Here is an 8,882-nt window from a genome sequence, read left to right on the forward strand (position 1 = left end):
GAGGGATATATAGTATAAGTTATATGTACAAGAAATAAACACGCCTGTGTATATATGAAAGTATATATAATCATATGTAGGTGGTGGATGGAAGGGGGGGGGGGATGTACATATACGCGAGCAGGTGATTCATGATTTTTACCTGTGAAACTCAGTGCTATGTTGACCATTATTTAAAGGTGCGAGTGAGTTAGGAAATAGTGATTTATTTCTTAAAGTGCTGTTGCCTTAATATTAATATTAAAAATATAAAAAAAGTTACCTTAATTTTAATACAGTGAACCAATTAGTAAGGTGCGATTGCCTTAATATTGCATGCACTATTTGATTGTGACCATACATATATTTAGGGAATCAAATTATGTATTTAGGAGGCTTATAACCTTTAATAAGTGATCATGTGATCTGTGGATATCTGTCGCAATTGGACATTGAGAAGTTGCCTTTACTTTCAGTACAGTACCTAATATTCCCAATGGGTCACCCCTTCTGGTACTAGTCAGGCCCAACACTGCTTCGCTTCCAAGTTCGGTTGAGATTGGGCCTTTCCAGTGTGGTTTGACTGTATTACTTTCGTATGCAACAAAGAATGCCCACAATATATTAATTTTATTAGTGATTTTATTAGTGCAGAAGTGCATATTTAACATACATGTGAAATGATGGGGAGTGCAGGATAAAATCTGGATATTTGCTAATAATTTCCAACGACACCTCACAAGAATGGAGCGATTTCATAATTCTCATTCAGGCCGAGTGGATGCATGGTTTTTAGTTGGAAAATCCAGAACATTTCTCGTTGTGACAACTTGATTGCCAAGTCACCTCCTCTCTCTCCAAGTTTAACCAGTTCTATCGCCTTGAAGGTCAGTTCTTCCGGATTCGAGTTGTGTCTCTCACTAAAATGTCTTGAAATGGTGTGGCTTTCAACTTTATTCTTAATGTTGCGTACGTGTTCTTGTATCATCCTAAGTTTGAGTTGTCTCTTCGTTTTTCCCACATACTTTTTTCCACAAGTGCATTCCAATAAATAGATCACCGATGAGTTATTACAGTTAATAAAGTCTTTGATTTTGTATTCCTTCTGGTTCTCGACGTCGCTGAAGCTTTTCCTATTGGGGTGTAGGAACTTGCAGACATTGCACCGACCGCACTTATAAGATCCAACGCATTTGAACCTTTCTCACATTTGAATAGCGTAATTTGCACAGACTATCTGCACTTTACTTGAGATTTTTTATTCATATCCATTTCCCTTTTTTTAAAAAACAGTCATCTTTTAGAGAAACTGTATTTTTATTGTGTTATACTTATTGGTACTGTATTTTTTAATATATTTCTAGTGTTGTGAAATAATTTTTTTTTTTTTTTTTAAAGAAACATCTTTATAAACGAATTTTTATACATATTTATATATATTGACATATTTTACTCGGTCATATATAAACACCTTAGGTCGCTTAGAACCCCTATCTGGTATTCCTATCTCTCATTTGCGGCAACCTACCATTGACGTTTTTTTAGGGGACAGCTGACGCCCAAATAACTGGGAGTGTTTATTGAACTATTTGGGAATTGTAGTATCACAAGTGGCGCGGCATTCTTTTGCAATCACATAGACTTTTGGTTTACTTTGCATAGCGGCCTGGTGAGAACACATTTCCCTTAGCAATTATGCTTAGGAGCAATGATCGCAACACTAGAAGAAATGATATTTGCAAAAAAGTGTTCAATGAAAATAAGACCACCCCAGTTGAACACAATAAATGTGATCTAGATGAACTTTTCTGGGGGATGGAGAGACTGCTTACTAAGGAGCTTAAAACCTGGTGGGACGTTAAGGGACTAGAACATTATATTTCTGTTAATAGAGTCCCCAGGGGTTTGAGGCTACTAAAACAGCCAACAATAGGGAATATGGATTCAGAATTTCTAACAAAATGGGACATGATATTACATACATGCTCTATTGATTTGATGAAGTTACTTATTGTGGAGAAGAAAAGAGTCCTAGCAGAGTTGGAAAAAGACATTAAAAGTAAGGAGTCCGATATGGACCAGTTCAAGGATAAGGAAGACTTTGCTATCAATGAGAAAGTACTGAATAAAAAGATAGAACACATAGAGAACGAGGTCATTAAAGGGAAAGAAGGAAAGTTTGAACGTGACAAGAAGGACTATGACCAGGGCAAGGTAAAGAACTGGAGCAGGTTCAGAACACATGCATTTACCACACGGAGGAACGAGAATCCCCAGTGGACACAAATACCTAATAAAGGAAGAACACAAAGACCTACGAACTACACACCAAAATCACAAACAAGACCGAGCAACAGATTTACGGCCTTACAAAGGTTGGGCTCAGATACCGACCAACATTTTTTATCATCAGGAATAGGTGCCCGTCCAAAAGAACTGACAAAATACCACCTCAAGGAAGATATAAGACATGCAACACCACTCAAAAGACTGCACCAAGAAGAAGAGGAAAACGGGGCGGCGGGAGGCAGAGAACAGAAAAGAAGAACACTACAACACTAGATCCAATCTCAAAAGGAATTTTCAATTTGTCAAAACACACCCTCACGAAACCAGAAATATCCCTCTTAGGAAAAGGCTTGTCATTTGCCCCCACAGAAGGGCTCAATAAATTTGGAACATTCATACAGTAGATCTCAATAAATTTGTGAGGAAACTCACCCTCAAAAGACACTTTGCTAGGAAAGAAACCGCCATTATATCCAACTATGAAAGCCGCTCGAAATCTGGGCTCAAGCCAACCTCAAAATACTACCCGTTGGAGTCAAAAGGGAGCAATATTAGTGTCTTTTATGAATTAGTAAAGAAAGACCTATGCGACAGCAATATTGAACCAGTGCGAGAAAAGAATCTCAGTAACCAAGAAAGCGAAGCTTTGAAGAGATTACAGAAAAACACAGACATAGTTTTAAAACCGGCTGACAAAGGGGGGGGGGGGGGGGTTGGTGATCATGGACCGGGATCGGTATATTATGGAAGCAGAAAGACTGTTGGGAGATACAAATTCGTACATCCCATTACCTAATGTCAAAGTCAAAAATATTACATAGAGAGAACATACAAACTACACACATTTAAGTCGCTATACTTGCAAATATGCGCAGCGAGCACAGCAATATATGGTAACACACGCATTTGCTCAGACATGGCACGGAGATGGATTCGGCGCTTGTTTCATACAGTACATGGTTATGATAATGTCGGGCACCAGACATCATGGAGATTTAGAATTGGCTGATGAATTGATGTCATGAATGTGTATTATTTGAACAGAACCAGATGCGCCCGTCATGTTTGGTATTGAAGCAAGCAGATTGATGTGTGGGTTAGTTTGAGGATTGTTGTGAAGTTGTGGGACATTGCAGCGGATAGATATGATTATATGTATAAAAGCTAAGATCATTTTGTTAGAACAATGAATGATCAAGCCAACCCTTTACTAAGATTTCAGGGCTGAACCTGATTAGCATATACAAAGCAAAAGAGACCCCTCCCCCAGGAACTAGGAAAACAGGCATGGCTAGAAAAGAAGTCAGTTTCAGTTTGCTTGGGGCCTCTGAGGACAGATATACTGTAGCTACTCACACAGCTACCTGGCACCCAGCAGCATGGCGGCTACATCCCCAGGACTGACCTCCAAACTAAAGGCTAAGTATTGAATTCACATGGCTAGATAAGGAAATATAGACAGATTGCTTTAAGGTCAATGGTGCTGGTTTAAATAGGATATTGTAACTTGTTTGTGTGATAGATCTGGGAATATGTGCTGGTAGCAATGGCAGGCTGATATGTGTGGCTACATTGTGATCTGGTCTTGTGATGAATATGCTCTGGTTATTGAGATACTGAAGTTGTTTGGAATGTGAAATTGAATAAGATGGTTCTAGGAAGTTGGATTGTAATTGTGAAAGGTGATTTAGATGGTTTGGAATTGTAAAATCAGAACATATGCATTGTTTTGAGGCTTGGACATTTTGGAATAAAATGGAGTCTTGTGTCTTCTGCTATGTGATTGTGGTGTAGCAGAGAGTGCCATGTGTTTGGACCTGCAAATCTAAAATGGCTGCTGCCGGGTATTTTCCCCTCCCCCTTTCAACCATGTGGTGCAGTCTTTGGAATCATGGGAGTTTTCCCAAAATGGAGTCTAGCTTCTGTCCCATGCGGTATTGTAGGGTTGTGTATATAGGGACAGCCAGTATGGGTAAGGTCAAGTATTTTCTCCACAGATTCTCAGCATTGACTAACTGCGCAGCGATTGTCTCTCACATGTGTAGTTTTATCCGCAATCATATTGATCTTACTGTTATTGTGAGCCATTTCTCTCTCTCTCTCTTTTCTCCTCTTTCTCTCTTATTTTCCCTTAAAACGTAATTGTATTGTATTGTATTTCCCGTGTAGTTATCTGGTTAGTTAGTCTATGTTATATTGTAGTGTATGACTTGTATTGTATTAATTCTTTTGCAAGTATAACATTCATAATATATATATAAGGCGTTGGACCCTAAGCACGGTATCTGTGTATTTCTTATAGTGTTAAGTATTCTCAGAGCGTCGGTGACGCTCGAACAGCTTTTAAGTTAATATAATAAGGTTATACTGTGCTGCATTTACACTCTATCACTACACTAAGGTCTTACTGCATAATACACTGTTTATGGTTTAGATATAAAGGTTTAACATTGTGAGCGTCAGCGCCGCTGGTGATCTCCTCGTGGTCCCGAGCGTCCGCTACGCTATAGCGAATCATTACGTTAGTCGGCAGCCAATAGCGTGCCTGCCTGTGATCTCTTGGCCGTGAGCGAACGTGACGCTTGAGCGTCTCGACTACGGCTAAGCGATTGTTATGCAACATGCGTACCCTTACGGTACTCCATACGTAAATAGCGTACAGTGTTCCTAGACCTCATAAAGGGTATTATATAAGATAAATATTTAGCTTTATCACTAACGATCCGAAGGACGGGTATGTAGAGGAGCTAAGAACATTACTCATCAAAGGCCTCCGTCTGGAATTGATCACCAAAGATGAATATCAGTATTTAATGAAAAACGACCCCGTTACCCCCATATTTTACTTTCTCCCAAAAATCCACAAGTCTCTTTCCAATCCACCAGGACGCCCAATAGTGGCAGGTATCGATTCATTGACGTCCTGTCTATCAGAGTACGTAGACATCTTCTTGAAAAAATATGTAAAGGACCTACCATCCTACCTCAAGGACACGACCACGGTACTCAACCTCATGAAGGATCAAAAATGGACAGTTACCTTTGGATCACCATCAATGTACAATCTTTGTATACGTGCATCGAACATGTGAAAGATATCACAGCATGCAGACATTTCTTGAACAACGATCCATCACTAACAACCCAACACAAAGATTTTATATGCGACATCATGAAATTTATATTAAGCCACAACTATTTTAAATTTTTAGATCGCTTTTATTTAAAACGCTGCGGAACAGCTATGGGGACCATTTTTGCCCCAAGCTTCGCGAACCTCTTCATGGGACAGTGGGAGAACTCTTTTATCTATGGTCCACATTGTTTTAAAGAGAACATCATTTTTTATAGAAGGTATATTGATGACATTTTAATTATATGGGATGGAACACTGGACACTTTTAATCAATTTTACTCATACATAAGCAACAACAACATGAACCTTTGCTTTACCTCCAATACCAGCAAAGAATCCATTGAGTTTTTGGATCTAATCCTAACAGGAGTAGAAGGCACAGTCAAAACCAAGAACTTTATTAAGGAGGTAGATCGAAACAGTTATCTTCACTTTAAAAGCAATCATCTCAGAAAATGGAAAAGTAACATCCCGTATTCACAGTTCCATAGACTAAGAAGAAATTGCAGTGACCTGAAAGAGTGTGAAGAACAGTTGGAAACGTATAAGGAAAGGTTCAAGCAGAAAGAGTATCCATCCGAGATCCTGGAAAAAGCCCTCATCAGAACAAAGGGCCTTAAGAGGGAAGATCTACTCATCTACAAAACGAAGGACACAAAGAAAGAATCCACAGCTTTTATAACTACATACAACCGCCATGAGGACCTCATAAGGAAATCACTCAAATCACACTGGGGGATCCTTCTAATGGACCCGGTATTAAAAGAGATACTCCCGCCACGCCCAGAGATTATATATAAAAAATCAAAGAACTTGAAGGATCTGCTAGCCCCAAGTATGTTGAAGACTCCAACAGGGGACGCAACGATGATGCCCAAAATGCGTTGGATCTTATAAGTGCGGTCGGTGCAATGTCTGCAAGTTCCTACACCCCAATTGGAAAAGCTTCAGCGACGTCGAGAACCAGAAGGAATACAAAATCAAAGACTTTATTAACTGTAATAACTCATCGGTGATCTATTTATTGGAATGCACTTGTGGAAAAAAATATGTGGGAAAAACGAAGAGACAACTCAAACTTAGGATACAAGAACACGTACGCAACATTAAGAATAAAGTTGAAAGCCACACCATTTCAAGACATTTTAGTGAGAGACACAACTCGAATCCGGAAGAACTAACCTTCAAGGCGATAGAACTGGTTAAACTTGGAGAGAGAGGAGGTGACTTGGCAATCAAGTTGTCACAACGAGAAATGTTCTGGATTTTCCAACTAAAAACCATGCATCCACTCGGCCTGAATGAGAATTATGAAATCGCTCCATTCTTGTGAGGTGTCGTTGGAAATTATTAGCAAATATCCAGATTTTATCCTGCACTCCCCATCATTTCACATGTATGTTAAATATGCACTTCTGCACTAATAAAATCACTAATAAAATTAATATATTGTGGGCATTCTTTGTTGCATACGAAAGTAATACAGTCAAACCACACTGGAAAGGCCCAATCTCAACCGAACTTGGAAGCGAAGCAGTGTTGGGCCTGACTAGTACCAGAAGGGGTGACCCATTGGGAATATTAGGTACTGTACTGAAAGTAAAGGCAACTTCTCAATGTCCAATTGCGACAGATATCCACAGATCACATGATCACTTATTAAAGGTTATAAGCCTCCTAAATACATAATTTGATTCCCTAAATATATGTATGGTCACAATCAAATAGTGTATGCAATATTAAGGCAATCGCACCTTACTAATTGGTTCACTGTATTAAAATTAAGGTAACTTTTTTAATATTTTTAATATTAATATTAAGGCAACAGCACTTTAAGAAATAAATCACTATTTCCTAACTCACTCGCACCTTTAAATAATGGTCAACATAGCACTGAGTTTCACAGGTAAAAATCATGAATCACCTGCTCGCGTATATGTACATCCCCCCCCCCTCCATCCACCACCTACATATGATTATATATACTTTCATATATACACAGGCGTGTTTATTTCTTGTACATATAACTTATACTATATATCCCTCCATTCACTTTTCTGACTGTAATAATATATATGATATAGATATATGTGTGTAGTAATGATCGCAAATCCAGATACATGATTTTAACAATTAACATCCGTCCTAAAAACGTTGTAATATACACACTCTTTAAACATATTTTTAAACACGTTTTTGTTTGTTTATGCAATTCTGGCGATTACGTCCGGGCAAAAAAACATCATCATGAGAGAACGTCACCATGGCAACAGGGTGAAGCTGAGACTCCGGGACATGTGATGCGTTTCACCGGTGCGTTCCACAGTGTACCAGTTCCGGGGTGGAGAGACCATGTGCCGCGATTAACCAATCAGATGAATACGGCCACGGCTCGCGAGGACGTCACCACGGCGATACAGAAACGAAACCGGAAGCGGGGAACCATGAAAAGACGGCGCACATGCGCACTTGAACTGTTCAGATACCGGAAGTGTGGCGGCAGTACCGCACTTCTCCGTGCTCTCCCGTTCTGATTTTTAAACTCTGCTGACAATCAAATTACATTGTTTACCATATGCCACATATAACAATGGTGGCTAGTAAGAACAATTTTACTTCTGCTCCAGCAAGGATAGGTTTTTCAATTAGCATAGACAGGAAGTGATGTCATCACTTAACTCCCAATTAAGGGGGTATATATAGGAGCCCTATGATACCTTGTCACTTACCCCATAAAGAAGTCCTAGAGACGAAACGCGTTGGGCCTTTACCCAGAGACCTCCTGCTACATCAGTTAAGACTCTTAAAAACCTTTCTCACATTTGAATAGCGTAATTTGCACAGACTATCTGCACTTTACTTGAGATTTTTATTCATATCCATTTCCCTTTTTAAAAAAAACAGTCATCTTTTAGAGAAACTGTATTTTTATTGTGTTATACTTATTGGTACTGTATTTTTTAATATATTTCTAGTGTTGTGAAATAAAATTTTTTTTTTTTTTAAAGAAACATCTTTATAAATGAATTTTTATACATATTTATATATATTGACATATTTTACTCGGTCATATATAAACACCTTAGGTCGCTTAGAACCCCTATCTGGTATTCCTGTATATATACATATATATATATATCTCCTATATAATAGCCCAGATCTGTGACTTTGTGACTCATTTGCTAATGCTGGGCGGAGTCACAACACTGGGCGGAGATAGTCAAATGAGTCACAGATCTGGGCAAATCTATAAGAGACTAGGAGCAGAAGCAGATGGTATAGACATGGCACAGGCAGGGGTGCATACCTCCCATCTTTCATCAGGCAGACAGGGGTGCATACCTCCCAGTTTTCTTCAGGTTGAAGGAGGGACACACGCGCAGCGAAAAGGGGCGTGACCAACGAAAAGGGGGCGTGGCTTCACGGGAGGGACCCCATTTTCGTCAGTGAGGGGGCATGCCCAGCGCTCTGCTAGCCG

The 8,882-nt window shown here is 39.3% G+C and overlaps 2 pseudogenes; one reads left to right on the forward strand and one right to left on the reverse strand.

The window, feature by feature from the left end:
- Window positions 1-451: 451 nt before the first annotated feature.
- Window positions 452-570, reverse strand: LOC135051363 (5S ribosomal RNA; annotated as a pseudogene).
- A 6,312-nt stretch (window positions 571-6,882) lies between these two features.
- LOC135051364 (5S ribosomal RNA) lies at window positions 6,883-7,001 on the forward strand (annotated as a pseudogene).
- Window positions 7,002-8,882: the final 1,881 nt, after the last annotated feature.

This window comes from Pseudophryne corroboree, chromosome 2, assembly GCF_028390025.1.
Source record: "Pseudophryne corroboree isolate aPseCor3 chromosome 2, aPseCor3.hap2, whole genome shotgun sequence".
Classification (NCBI taxonomy): Eukaryota; Metazoa; Chordata; class Amphibia; order Anura; family Myobatrachidae; genus Pseudophryne; species Pseudophryne corroboree.